Source organism: Heterocephalus glaber, unplaced genomic scaffold (assembly GCF_053883595.1).
Source record: "Heterocephalus glaber isolate CG9 unplaced genomic scaffold, H.glaber_assembly_v1.0 deba00001504, whole genome shotgun sequence".
Taxonomy (NCBI): Eukaryota; Metazoa; Chordata; class Mammalia; order Rodentia; family Bathyergidae; genus Heterocephalus; species Heterocephalus glaber.
This window is the reverse complement of record NW_028258324.1, coordinates 53,991,906-54,006,794: the sequence shown is the minus strand read 5'-3', so window position 1 is coordinate 54,006,794 and position 14,889 is coordinate 53,991,906. Positions and strand designations below refer to the sequence as shown.

General features: G+C 39.4%; 1 long non-coding RNA gene across 2 annotated transcripts in view; it reads right to left on the bottom strand.

The window, feature by feature from the left end:
• Positions 1-14,889, bottom strand: part of LOC101709045 (uncharacterized) — a 38,786-nt gene that overhangs the window by 3,983 nt on the left and 19,914 nt on the right. The window contains exons 2-5 of one of the 2 annotated variants that reach the window (XR_015440962.1): positions 12,733-12,815; positions 9,450-9,703; positions 7,942-8,123; positions 5,171-5,222 (exon numbers count right to left, since the gene is read on the bottom strand). This is a non-coding gene — a long non-coding RNA (uncharacterized LOC101709045). The remainder of the gene's footprint in view (positions 1-5,170; positions 5,223-7,941; positions 8,124-9,449; positions 9,704-12,732; positions 12,816-14,889) is intronic. The other variant, XR_204725.3, reaches the window with a different exon arrangement.

Here is a 14,889-nt window from a genome sequence, read left to right as displayed (position 1 = left end):
AAAAATAATGAAATAATTTTTTAAACTGAAAAGCTCTAGATAAGCATTTATTTAAAACACTAATAATAAAAAGTTCTCTTTTTCAAATCTCAAATTCTATGAAAATGGAATAGTGAGTGTGCTTTCCAGTTCTAACGTTCCATGGCACTATACCACTCTTCTGGATAAGATAGGATAATTCACCCAATTCCCTGAGATGGGATGGAAAGACAAGCCAGTAACTAACTACTACTTCAAATATGAACTACTAATCTGCCCTATGCCTTAATATCTAACAGGCAGGCATTCATCCATACCAAAAAACTAAATCGTTACTCTGTTCTGTCTCTGTGCCACACCATGACATGGGGATGTGATTAAGAGTTGTTTCCTGAGAGGAGCTGCTGCTTCTGGTCTAACAAATCGTTGTACTACTTAGATAAAGCAGATGTAGAAGACAGGCAAGGTGGCACACTCCTATAATCCCAGCACTCTGGTAGGCCAGTGCAGGGGAATCACACCTGGGCAACTCAGTGACAGTTGAGACCCTACCTCAAACTTTAAAAAAAAATTGAAAAGGCTGGGAATGTAGCTCAGTGTGAAAGGCCTCGGATCAATTGCCAACACCATACACACACACACACACACACACACACACACACACAAATAATTGGCATGTACCTCCCTCGCAAAATTCAAACCAGCCAGCTCACAAGCTCTCCCATAAATGTAATTAAATGATTTTTCAAAGAAGGTCTGTATAATTTCTAAGCCTACACATATTTACCTTAGTTCTCAAAGGTGGCATCAAGAACTATTCTTAAATTAGTAAATCTCCCTAACATATATGGGAAACAAAGTTCTTTGATTGTGTATTTAAATTGTCATAGTCATTATAGTTGTACTTCATATTTGACCAACTAATATCTCATCGATTTATCCAGAATAAGTAAACAGAAAAAAAATAGTTTACCTTACCTGTGGCCTCAACAGATGAATCATTCTATAATAATTCAGAAACTGTGATTATTCTAATTGTTTCCCAGCTTCTCTTTTCATTTTAAGGCTATGATCTCCCTGGATTTGCATTACCCTCAACTTTTGTTTAAGCAAACAAAATACCTGAAAGATTACATTTGTTTAGCATTTCTTAACAGGATCAACTACTTGATGCCACTGTAACCAGGAGGGATATAGTTAAGTCTTTGAACATTTTTTCTGGCTGAAAATATAATTATCCCTATTTAGATCACTCTTCAAAGTGCTAGTTTCATACTTTCATTTTAGTTTAAGTTTAAAAGCCACCAACCCTTCTTTCCTTGAGATGTTCTTGTTGGCTAGCAACCATAGTGAAAAAATTACAATTTACAGGAGAGTAAAGAAAAAACTTCTACTTGGAAAAAAAAGAGAAAAAAATGAGAGCAGAAAATTTTGAGGAAAATTAACTGGTTATCCAGTCAACCAGGGTAATGCAGAGGTAGATCTTTAAAGATATATATAAAAGAGAATTGAGGGAAATGACTATTCTAATCTTGTTCTGCGCTTTTTTTTTTTTGTAAGGATAACATCCTTTCCAATTTTTTTCCAAATATAGAGTTCCTTATTATTTCTAGCTCATTAACTTTTCTACATCTCTCTCAGAACCACACATCTCACCACTGTTTTGCTTTTGGGAGCCATACAAAAGCTTGACATTTTAAGGCATGATCCCATGGGTCTTTAAGAAGTTTATATTTCACTGGAAACTCTGAGAATCTTTTGCCTAGCTCAGGAGAACATCTGCTTCCGCTTAGCAATTTTAAATGTGCTTTGATCCCGACGTCCTCCAATATCACCCATATAATGTATTTGAGATTTCCTGAGAAAAATAGAAGAGCAGAGAGACATCTGACTTGAGGGACACTTAACTAAAGTTTTTGCTCTGGCATCAAACAGCACCATTTCAGTGCTGTTTGCTCTTGGGTCTTCTTCAGAAACCTCTTTCTGCAATAATACTTAGCATCTATGCAGCATTTTTAAAAGCATTAAACAAATTACTGCTCAACCAACCCTTTGTTGGGAAGTCAACTAAGTATATTTTGTAGATGTGGTATAATTTATAGATGGAAAATCAAGAAAAGAGCAGTCTAAATTAGAATTCAGATGTGTATTCCATGCTTTCCATTATCCCTCTCCCTAGGCCACCAAAAGTTTCCATATGTAAGTGCAATTTTATTTAAGATCATCTAGTAATTTTACTGTGTGATAATTGTCTATTTTGAATTTGTAATTCTCCAGCACATACATTACAGGGGGTTCTTTATTTGCTAGTTCGTTCTAGAAGCACTTACTGAGTGCAGAGCAACATTTTTGATGCTGTAGTTTATTTTTTTCAAATTAATTATCTACCTTAGTGTTTAGCAAACCACAGCCCCCAGCCCCTGTCATAAATAAAATTTTACTGGATCACAGCCACAGTTGTTTGTGTACATATTGTCTATGGAGACTTTTGTAATATAACAGCACATATGAGGTTGAAGCTTCATTCAGCAGTTGTGAGAGAGAACACATAGCTCATCAGCCCAAAATATTAACCTTGTGGTTCCTTAAAAAAAAACAAAACTTGACAACCTCTGTGCTACCCCATTGTTCTTCAAATGCCTCATCTAACAGAACATGGATCTCCTGAAAACCTGGTTAAAGGCACAAACCCTGCACCCAGGGGATTTTGATTCAGTTAGTTGGCTGAGTGGAAGAAAGGGAATATGTATTTTTCAAAACCTCTTCCAGGTGAGTGGGTTGTACTATCTGAGAAACGTTGCTTCTGTGACACAGTTTAAGGGTATTCTGAGGCAGTATCCATGGGATGAGACCTAAGAACCGTTTCTTGGAGATGGTAGTTATCTACAAATCATGACAGATTTGGATTGTTAGGGACAAAGATCCAAAATTTATCCCAGACAAGAGATAAAACAGCATGAGCTGAAATGTGGAGATGAGTAGAAAAAGGGATGCATGAAATATGCACTAAGGAAACAGCGGTGACTAAGATAGGCTGATGTGGCGGGGACTTAAAGGACAAGATTTCACTTCTATGGAGTTCAGCACATGAACAATAGAGGCCCTAACGGCTTATTGAAAAGCACTTTAATTACAAATGAATGGTTCAAGATCTGCAACTTGTAATAGAGCTGATCTGGCCAAAAAATTGTACCCCATTCCTTTCATGAATAATGAAAGACGTTCGTATAATACGGTCACCAGATAGGATCCAAGGAGTCCTCCCAAAGAAGAGATGGGAATCTCAACTCAGCATACCAACTAGGTTCTTGACTCTGGTCAAAGAAAAAAAAAATTCTGGACACATCAGTGAAAAACATAGATAGACTTTACTAGGCAGAGTTAAAGAAGTACATAGTGAAAATAGAGTATAGGCACACAAGAGAGAGGTACACTATGGTATGGAGTTGAGAATACATGTGTTCTTAAAGTTATCCTTGAAGATGGATGATCAAAGATTGTCCAAAAATAAAAACAATCTTTGAAACCTTTGAGTCTGTTTCTTCATCTTAAGCATAGGTTGCTGTCCTTTACCTTATTAACTAGGTTAACTTATGGGTTAATAGTACAGAGGTGCCACAGTTCATGAACTTAATTCATTCTACAAGTCTGAAAAAGATGGCCACGTTCATGGTCATGTGGGAAATATGGCCGTAGTCATGTTTGTCATCTGATGCAGAGTTAGAAAACAAAAGCAAAATTTTGCTAAATGCTTCTGTTGTTCACAAAAACCAAACTGTTTGCACACAAACGCATCGGTGAACTGAGGTACCACTATATATTTAAGGGGTTTGGTTGTGATGGGCCTGGAAGGAGAAAAAAAAAAAAAGGAAAAGCCAGCTAGGGAACAGGACCAAGCCTAGGGAATAAAGATATGGAGTACAAATATGGATAACCTTAGGTAACATTGATTATGTTCTGAAGTTGCAGTTTTCTTAAAAGTACATTTTTAAATTATGATTTTCTTTGTCTCCTTTCTACCTATCTTTATTTGTTCTATCCTACTGAGGCAGGAAATAGCTGGAGAGAGAAAGGAAGGCCTGCCATGGCAACTGGCTTTCTGTGTTAGATATACCTCCTGAGTTAAATTTCAACTCAGGTCCAGGATATCCTGGTACAAATACAAAAGAAGAAAGTAACTGGGCAACATGGCTCATACACATGAGCACAATGACCATCAGCAACCCCTGGCAGACCCTGGCCCTGAGTACTATGGCATTAACTATGCTATTCTGACACTCCCCCAACTCTCTCCTACCCTCTCACCTCCATGGGCTTTGGATCCCATGTCAGTTCCTCCAAGGTTCATAAAAGGTAAAAAAGCTTCACCACTCAACAAAAAGGGAAAGTCAATGTACTCACTGGCAAGAGCAAAACCTCTTACCATCCCCTTAATTCCACCCCAAAGCCTAATGCTTAAAACCCTAGGTGCCAAGCCTCCTTGGACCGTAAACTATTTTCACTGGTTCACTCCCACCCTGTGGTGTGTACTTTTACTTTCAATAAGTCTTTGATCTTTCTGCTCCTTTTGGGGTGTCCTGCTCATTTCTTTCTTCAGGACATCAAGAATCTGAACAAGACCCCTTGTTTGTTAACACTACCTCAATACTATAGGACAGGGTCAGGGCATAGAATTAAATCAGTGTCCATTTCAGAGTTGAACCTTTAATGTCAACCTCATAAACAGTGCTCTTAAATGTGTATTAACATCAGCTAGAGGACTTGTTAAAAGGTGGAGTCTTACCTTATTCCCCCTCCCCCAGCCCCCAACCCAGTTTCTGATTTTGTGAGTCTGGGGCCAGGACTGATTTGCATTTCAAACAACTGTCCTGGAGAGAAGTTGGAGGTGCTAGCCTAGGAGCCACTACTCTAACCAAATACGACAAATGGCTAGAAAAGAGGGATTCACATTAGTGTACCTGAGAATAGGTTTTGCCAGGTAAAGCCCACTGGGCTCTATGGCTTTGAAACAAACTCACTTCTTCTGTCAGGTTTAAGCTTATAGGGCTCAATGCCAGTTTGCATGAAAGCCATATTGAAAGCATAGGTTCATAAATAATAATAGAATAAGCCTCAAACATGATTTAGTTCCACCTTTTATTTTATACATTAAATGGAGAAACTGAAAATTTAAAAAAGTTACTTAGCTTACCTGCATCCAGTTCCTTAATGGAAACTCAAGGATTCCAAACTTCAGAAGGAATCTGCATAATAAAAATGGATGGTATTTAATATTGAAAAATAAACTACATCTCTGGAGTTTACTAAGCAGCCTACAAATGGCAACAATAGATGAACTAGCATTTTAGCAATGATGCCAATAATAAAATCCTTGCTGAAGGGATACTCATATCTGCAGGAACCATCAAAAAGAAAATTAGTCAAGATTAGAAATCAATTTTGGCTCTTGAGTAATTGGCCCAAACTTATTATTACTATATTACCTTGTGACTGTGAAAGGCAAACCATTACGCTGCTAATATTGGCTATGTTTTACTTAACTCTTCTCTATTTGTCTGAATTTTATGTGCAAGAAAATAGAATCTTGATTCAGGTTCAAGTCCTGTTCCCTGATTATGGATAAATGACAACTTAGGTAACCGCTGCAATAGATTGAGAGTGACATTGAAGTGCAGATGCTTTTAGCTACCTCTGAGCTCCCAGAACACTTAGAAATAATTCAGGTATGGTTTCTTATCAGCTGAGTATTAGCAGCCTGTAAATCTGTATCTGCATTCGGCATAATGGGTTCTGACAGAGTAAAAGCCACCTGGAAAACATTTAAATGTCCTTCCTTAAGAGGTTGTTTAGCTACTTTTCCCCCAAGGGACAACCAATCAACAACACATTATTTTAGCTTGTTAACATGTGGGATGGTGGGGCTTTTGTTTTGAATTGTTTTGTTTTGTTTTCTGTTTGTTTTAGTTTGTTTTTTCTTGGTGTTCTTCATTTGTCTTTCAAATAAAGAGTGAGAAGGATGTATTTCTTTGTCCAGCCTCTTGTCATATGTAGATAAAAATGAGTTAATCTTTAATGAAGCAGAAAGTGAGTTATATAAAGGCAATTTCCTTCCAGGTTTTACATGATGGCTCTTGTTCATTTTATTGGGTTCATCAACCAAATGGTTATTTATTCATATATCCATCCAGTACATATCGAACACTGCTACGTGGAAGGCATTTCAACAGACTTTAAGTTTTTCTTTTCCCTCTTGCAATTATTGGAAAAGAGGAAGGAGCAAGCACATATTGTTCCCATAGTAGATACAGTTCGAGTCCTGTTTCCCCTCTGTTCTGTCATGATATAATGCCTTTACTCTGGGTGGATCAATCATTTTACTGAACAAAATTTCTCTTCTACCATTTCAGAGCAATAAAATAAAGGGTTTAATGATTTCTTGTTTTTGAAACCTCTTGCTATTATGAAATAGCCTATTTCTAAGTTAAACACAATTTTCCTCAGCCTGATATTTTGAGGTGTTCTTTATCTTGGTGTTCTTTCCAAACTTATCCTAACCTTGAGTGAACCTAGCATTCAAGATAGGCCTGTCTACGTGCAAATTCTGAAACATATAACAGGTATATCCACTTCTGTGTGTAGCTGCTTTCCTTCAACCTAGAATGAACTCCACCCCACCTCAACAAAGACCTGAAATCCTTTGAAGACTAGCTTGAAATTCAACCTTCCTTGTTACACTCCTTTGAGAACCATAACAGCTCACACTGAGATTTTTCTCTTCATTTTCAAGACACTGATTATTCTGCGACACTCATAGGGCACATATCCAAAGATTCTACTTTGTATTATGAATTACTGGCTTATGTGTACTGTAAGCTCCTCAAGGCCAAATTGTAGGATACAGATTTCCTTGTATACATCATGGAGCTTAACAAATTATTAAATGTTTGGGTTTGAGTGAGAGGAGAGTGGTCTAGTGAATGTTTATGGTAATGGTCATTATTAGAGAATATTTATTGGCCATTGTCTCCAGCAGAAAATTGTTCACAGAATCAACTGAAAAGCAAAAGAATAAAAGCCTTAAGTTACAAAGGTAGGTTAATAAGAAGGCTAACAATGCCTAATGTCATTGCAGTTGAATTTATAAGGGTTTAGTGTTTTATTTTTTTCTTTGTTTCTTGTTTTTTTTAAGAAGCTTGGAGAATTAAGTATTCTTAATGTTACATAACACAGCCTTGCAATAAGTAGTATATTTATTCTTCAAAGAGCTTTAAAAATCTTTGCTAATTAATTAACTCATTAATCACTAGCTAAACCAGCAAGTTCTAAAGAAGGTTTCAAAAGGGAAAGGAAATGTTTATAATGGTAGCAGTCTAAAAAATACCATATTCTAGAGAGTTGTAAGGTGGGGGTTGGTAATTCGTTGAGGTTGGGGTTTTCATTTTTTGTTTGGTTTTTGGTGTGGAGAGAGTTTATCTGACTTTGATATTAGATAATGTCTCCCTGAATATTGCCTCTTGCAAATAGCTCACAGTTCCAGCTTTTCCCACACTGGGTGCTAAAAGTTTCTGTTTGGTAGAGCAGTTGAGAAAGAAAGAAAACATTATACAGTGGCCTTTATGCTGAAGCATCAAACTGTGCTTCAAGAAATGGGTAGGAGGGAGAAGGGAAGAGAGAAGAGCAGAAGAGGTAATGCAAAATAGCAATTCCCTATTTTAATAAATAAGTCAAACCCTAAATTTAGAAAGAAAATACTCAAATTGGAAGCTAAACACATCTGAAAATTTAATCTCTAGAATAATGGCAAGTTACAAAATTTAGGCTTTAAAAACAATCAACATACCTTGACTTATCTTTTAAAGGGCATCTATCTGGGTGGTTTCTAATAATTCTAGCATTGAGACAAGGGGTGTGCATGGGTGTGGGTAGTCTCATGCTAATACACAGTCACACCGATTTACTCACCCTTAAAGCTGTTTCAAAATCAATTCAGTATTTCATGGATAGGTTGACGTCACCCCTCTCATACCACAGTAAGAAGTGAGCTGCTTGCTTTGTGCTCGTTAAAATTCTGTATACTACACCATCCAGGGGCTGATGTCTATTTTCAGGGCAGCCATAAAACAAAGCAGTAAGTGTTCTTGTCTCTGAGGCCAAGGTGGGAAGAACAAAGAAGATTCACAAGGGATGAAGCCCAAAAACAGGAAGAGGGGGAGGGAAACATTAATCTATTAGTTTTTACCAAATTCTAGCAATAAAAAGAAGTGTCAGCCATATACATTTTAAAGCACCCAAAAACACAGAAACTAATTCAAGAGTTCTCCAAGAATCTTAACCTGAGAGAGAGAGAGAGAGAGAGAGAGAGAGAGAGACCAGCCAGTAAGGTAGTAACAGACAATTTAGTCTTGGAAAATGACTTTCTTCCCAGGAAATTGAAAACATTATTCTCAGTTCTTTCATTATTTTTATTAAGTAGTTTTTCGTGTCACAATCCATTTGTAAAGGAAAACGTCTGTCACCTCTCTTGGTACTATTTGCATAAACATGGAAGCTAGTTCTAGATATTTATGATGTCAGATGTGCATGAAAAAATATGCACACATCCAAACTTACATATGCAAAGAGAGGTATGAACATGTGTTTATTAGCAGGACCCTGGGGTCATAATGCCCATGGTAAAGGGACTCTAAGGATTGATTTTGGCTTTGGCTTTGCCTGAATCTGCAGTTTGCATTTGACTCTGCTCTGATGGAGGGAGGAAGGGTGGCTACAGAGCATTGCAGTTTCATAGCACTGAGGAAGCACAGTTGCTATCTTGTCTCCCATTAAAATGTACATTTTGCACAATCATATCATTCACCTAGGCCTACAGAAAACCCTGTGGTCCTGTGGTTTATTCTTCAGCTGAAGGAATAGATCTGCAAAAGGGGCCCCCTCCATCCTCCCAAGTCCTGTCCCCCGGGACAGGAACACTGCCTCAGAACATTCTTGGAGAAATTCAACATGTTGTGCTTTCTTCAAAGGCGCCAGTGACAAAGAAAAGATGATCACAAATTCAGAGCAGGACATTCACTCTGTTTTTGAGCATCCCACATCAAGTATTCTTTCTACCCAGGAAACAAACAGACTCAACTTCAAATATTATGAAAATATTCTCAGTGAGGCACTTGATGCTGTTTCTTTTGCTGCTGATTAGTACCATTCTACACACACACACACACACACACACACACACACACAGAAAAAGAGAGGAGAGCAAGGCTTCCATTCTACAGACAAACTGACCTTTCAGAGTTTGTTTGAAACATACCCCAGAATAAATATCCAAACTCTCTGCTCTCTAGAATAGGACCCAATGTTCAAAGGCAATGAAGAATTGCCCAAGACTCTGCTTTCCTCCCACACTGAGTCAATGAAATAGGAAAATGGACAGAGCTCTTCCAGGAGGGACTGGTACTGTGCTAGCCACCTACCTCCCTGTGCATGTCCTCTGTTTTCAGAGATATCCTGGTTGCAGCCTGAGATGTGGCCTGGCCTGGAAGCAGCCACAAGAAGGGACTTCTGCAGCACTCCAGTCCTGGAGGTGGGAGGGTCCCATTAGAAATCATGCCACAGAGTGATGGGGAAGGGATGTCCCTGGGCCTTCATCTTCCTGGTGTAGGACACTCTGCTCCATGAAATGACATGGAAGGGGTGCACAGTCCAATGAGTAGGGCATAGGAGAGTTCTGCAGGACACAAGGAACAAAGGAGGGTCCTCTATTCCATCTCTCTCTTTGACCAACCAAGTTCAAATCTCAGTCTTGCCATTTCCCAGCTCTGTCACCTAGGGAAAGTCACTGAACCTCACTGTGCCTCAATTTTCCCATGTATACATTGGGATACTAACAGTGTGTACTCCATAGGGAAATTATGAGGATTAAAAGAGGCAAACGTTCAAAGGGCTAACGAAAAGTGCCTGGAAGCCAGTAAACACTATGTTTCAGGTATGGCTACTAGGCACATATTCCCCCTGCTTTCTCATCAACCTCCACTTGAACTTTGAAGGGAAAGACCAAGGGTCCCAGCTACTGCACTGAGGCTCCCACCCATGGGCCCTGTTGGTCCCTGACTTGTAGTGTGGGCACTGCCTTCAAAGCCCACTGCCTTATGCACTTGTATTTTTTCAAGCCCAGTGGAAGCAGCCATATTGGCTGGCTCAGCTAAAAGGCACAGGTGTCCTCACTACCCTGAAACAACCTAATGAAAACAGTGTAAACACAACACTGGCTTCGAGGAAGAACTTGGTTGCTTTATTAAGTATGGGAAGTTAGATTCTGGGAGCACTTTTTGAAATGAATGCTGGGCCTTGTTTATTATTAACATGAGAGAGAAAATGGAACCATCGAGACTTGGTTCTGTTTTGAAGTCTTATTGCCCTTACGTAAAGCACCCATTCCTTAGGGAGCTATGCTAATTATCTGTAACCTGCTTGCCATGTACCATGATTACAGAGGAACTGAGCAGCCAGAGGTTTCTGGATCTGAAATTACAGTGCAATAGACGTTCTTATAATTCAGCTTGAAGATTTATTTCAGTCTTAAGAAGAATGGGTGATGGCAATGTCTCTACCCTAAGTCTGTATTTTCCCAACCACAAATCAGACCTGAATCTTGCAGAGGATTGCCATGCACTGCCCTTAGGCCATCTGTAAGGGAAGAGTTTGAAGGCCAAAATATTGGCCTTTGGGGATTATGAGGGAAAACATGAGACAGAACATTGGAGTAGCCTAGAAAAATGCAGGGACTCTCCACATCCATTCATCTGGCAGTCAGGAAACCATTTTTTAAATGACCACCCACTGTTACTATTTACAAGGGTCACCTATGGTTCCTATCTTGATCTGAATACCAAAGAGAAAGGAAAACTGCACTGAGTCTCCAGAGTGACTAAGAGAGCATTCGAATTCCAGGGCAGACCTGCCAAAGAAAGCCACAGATCCCCAATTCTATCCCTATTCTATCCCTCAAGGGGACAACTATCTATGTTCCTCACTGTACTGTGCTCTGCCCAGGTCATTCAAAAGAGGACAGGGTATCCTCTTGAGCACTTTTGATATACGCTGCGTGTTCCTGGGTGTACAACCAGATCTGAATGGAAGGATGCTCCCCTGAGCCCCTCAGAGCTTCCCTCAGCAGCCAGTCTAGCCAGACAGCAGGTTCCGTGCAGCCCGACCGCCTGAATTCAGATCTTAGCTCTCCGCTTCTTACAAGCGGGTCAACCTCTCTGGGCCTCAGTTTTTAGCATCAGTCAAATAAATATAGTAACTGACACCTCACTCCCTGAAATAGCTGTGATAATGTATGCAAAGAACTTGATTGTTGATCAGAAAGCAATGACTGTTAGTTAGAAAAAGAAAAAAATGTGCTATCAACACTATACTATAAACAATTAATAGTCTTCTTGTCCCCTCCCTGGGACTTTGAGAAGAATAAATATATACAACATTTTTCTAACACTAAATCATGTCAATATATCAAAAAGGAAAATATAGAGGTATGCTTTATAAAACTAAGTCAATAGGCTGGTTTGAATGAGAGAGCAGGCCAAAGCGAAGACGGTTTGGCCATATGTCCTCTGATCTGCCCGGCTGGTTCATTAACACTCCACCGGCCACAGGCCCCGTGGAGCCTAGAGAAATGATCGCCCTGAAGACTGAGGATGCTTTGATTAGTCTGTGTTTTGTCTAACAAGCCTGGTGCACTAAAGCAGAGGCCAAACCAGACGTGTATCTGGGCGACAATTTTAGATTTGGAACACAAATTTTAAATTTTTAAATTAAATTTCAAAACTGAAAACGTATACTTATAAAATTGTGGGAAGAAGTGTTAAACTTGAACGTCTTGGTTTTGTTTTATTGTTTTGTATATGTGTGTTTAGTTTTGTTTTTGTTTTTGCTCTTTGGCTATGTGAACTTTAGATTTATTTTCAATTTATAAGATAGGAGGCCTGAATAAGATACAGCTCAGAGCCATTTCTTTTTATACTTTTTATCAGCCTATAAATTCTTCAAATATCAAATTCCATATATATATATATATATTTAGCAATTAGTGCAAACAGTTTTTAAGAGGACTGAGACTCCTGTCTATGTCTCTAAAACATGCTTACTTAAACTGCAGGCAGAGTATTTTCATAATTTCGCAAGCCACAAGATAAACAGCCTCTATTCTCTGCATCATTTAATTTGCAAATAGGGAACAGTCATAATTATAAAAAAGTCAATAAGGGTAGCAGGAAGATTCTAGAAGGCACAAGATGTGGGGCAGAATCTAGAAGCATATGTGATGTGCAGCTGAGAATAAGAAAACAGGTGAATTTGTTTTCCAATATTTCTTTCCATCCTGTTTAGAGTGATCTTACCACACGGCTGCCTGTCAGAAATAGCCATAGTCCTCCATCTTCCCCAGTCCTGTTTTTTCTCATCGCTCACACATCCGGGCTTTTTGTACATATCACATTCAGATGACTACGCTCACTATCCACAGCTACCCAGGGGTGTAAGAACAGCCCTCCAATTAGTGCTCACTTATGTTTCTAGGGAAGTTGCTTCACTGCACTGTCAATAAACAGCCTGACTCTGGATTCTCTCTCTGCAATAGGTTTCATTATCTCTAAGATAGAACCAAAAAAAAAGAAGAAAAGGAAGAAGAAAAGCCTGGCATATTTCACCTAATCATCTGGCAGATTTTAATCTAAAAATGAAAGGAAAACATACCATTTAAGAAACCCCTGGAGCCAGGGATTTAGCTCAGTGGTTCCACCGCCTGCCTTGAAAGTGCAAGGACCCGAGTTCGATCCCTGGTATCAAAAAAAAAAAAAAAAGAAAGAAATCCCTGTATTGTATTAATGTGAATGTTTGGTGATTCTTAATTACATACGAAATAACTGTCTCAAAATTTAAAACAAGAATGAACTCAACCCAGCAGAAAAGATCTATCATTCAAGCTATTTGCTATGGAGGCTACAGTATGTTATGTTCTTCAAAGAGTTTGCAATTTAGTTCCAGAAGGAAATTTAAATTCAAATAAATTTTTGAATTCTTACCAATGTAACACTGTAAAACTATACAAGGACAATGTAACAGAGCATATTTACTCACCAATAGATGGAATACACAGATGCTGATACAAATCTAGAAAAAGCCAAACTGGGCCTGGCAACACATGCCTATAATCCCAGTACTCTGGAAGTCTGAAGCAGGAAGATCGGGAGTTTGAGCCCAGTCTGGGCAACTTAGCAATTTAGTGAGAGCCTGTCTCAAAAATCAAAAAATAAAAAAAGCTGGGTATGTAACTCAATTTTAAAAAGCAAAGCCAGAGTGCAATGTAGTGATGGAAGAAAAGTTTCTAGCAGAAATGAGACCTCCCTGTAACCTAGCAAAGCATAGAGGTAAATTGGGGGCCAGCTGGACGAGGGGAAGTCACCGTCCCAAGGGAATCAAGGGTAGGAAAAGGAATGGGCAAATATCAGAAGTGGTTGTGTGTAAAAGCCTTGTTCAGAAGCCTTGGCTAGGTGGAGTTGAAGTTTCATGTGGAGGGGCAGGAGAGGGTGACGATAAGAGAGTGTCTGGCTTTGAGACAATGTTAAGAGACCCAAGTCCACCAGATCACTCGAATTACATTCTCTCAGCCAATAAGAAATGTCTGTTAAGCTCCTGTTACACGCAAGATACTGCTAAGGGTGATGGAAGGCAGGGGAACCAAAAGGAAGGATCTAATTTGAGCTCAGGAGCTAGACATAAAAACAGGAAATGTTAACAATGCCAGATATACTAAACAAAACCAAAACAGAAAAAGAAAAAGGGAAGATCAGTTGGCAAATTAGTAACTCCATCTTAGAGGAAACCAGATATTTTGCCTGCCAAATCCTCTTTCCTTTCTTCTCAGAAGAAAACAGCTTGCCTTTCCTTCCGAGTGTCCTTCCTTCTAGCCCAGCTTGAGTCCTGTGGTACACACCAGAGCTACCATGTCTTGCACGGCCCCCATGCCTGGCCATCCCTGGGATACTGATGGGGAAGGAGCCAGTCCTAGGCCCACAGAAGTTCCCTGGTTCCAGTTTCTTCCTGGATTCAATGACATCTATATTCTTCTTTTCCTTTGGGGTGTGTGTGTGTGTGTGTGTGTGTGTGTGTGTGTGTGTGTTTTAAGGTGTTGTTTGTTTGTTTGTTTCTTTGAGACAGTATCTCTCTAAGTCTCTTAAGTTGCTCAGCCTGGGCTCAAACTTGTGATGATACTGCCTCAGCCTCCCAGAGTGCTGGGATTACCCATGTGAGCCACCACATCTGGCTCAGACAAGACACCCTTGATGTTGAGCTTCCATAGCTGCTTTTAATTGGAAATCAATGTGGTCTCAGTGGTAGGAGGAAAGAAGAGCCACTAAGCCTAAGTGAAGAGCAGGTTGAGTTAGGAAGCCAAGGAAAGTTTGTTTTTGTTTTAAATTATCATAAAGTCTAACTGGAAAAGGTCAGTTGTAGTAAAAGATCTCGTTTCTTTCTTCATAATCTTATCTTTCTGTGCTACTTGAAAAAGTGGAGCTGACCTTGATCAGAACTGTAGAATAGGCTTCACCCTTCCCTTTCCCTTTCACCATGCCCCTGTAGTGAGCGAAGGCACCTTGCTGAGTCCAGTGATTTCATATTTTACCCACCCTCTCCTTCCTGCTTCTCTTCCTAGAATGCTTGCCTCTAATCTTCTCATCCTAAATGATGCACCATCTTGCATTTCAGTTGTGAGGCTCTGCCCTGCTCCTGGGAGCTGCCTAACTCTTTCCTCTGCTGGTGAGTTCCCACGGGACTTTAGCAGTTATTTCAGGTAGAATATAGACTTGTTTATTGAGGCCTTCTGGAGACAAGGCCTTAACCCAGAGGAGTATC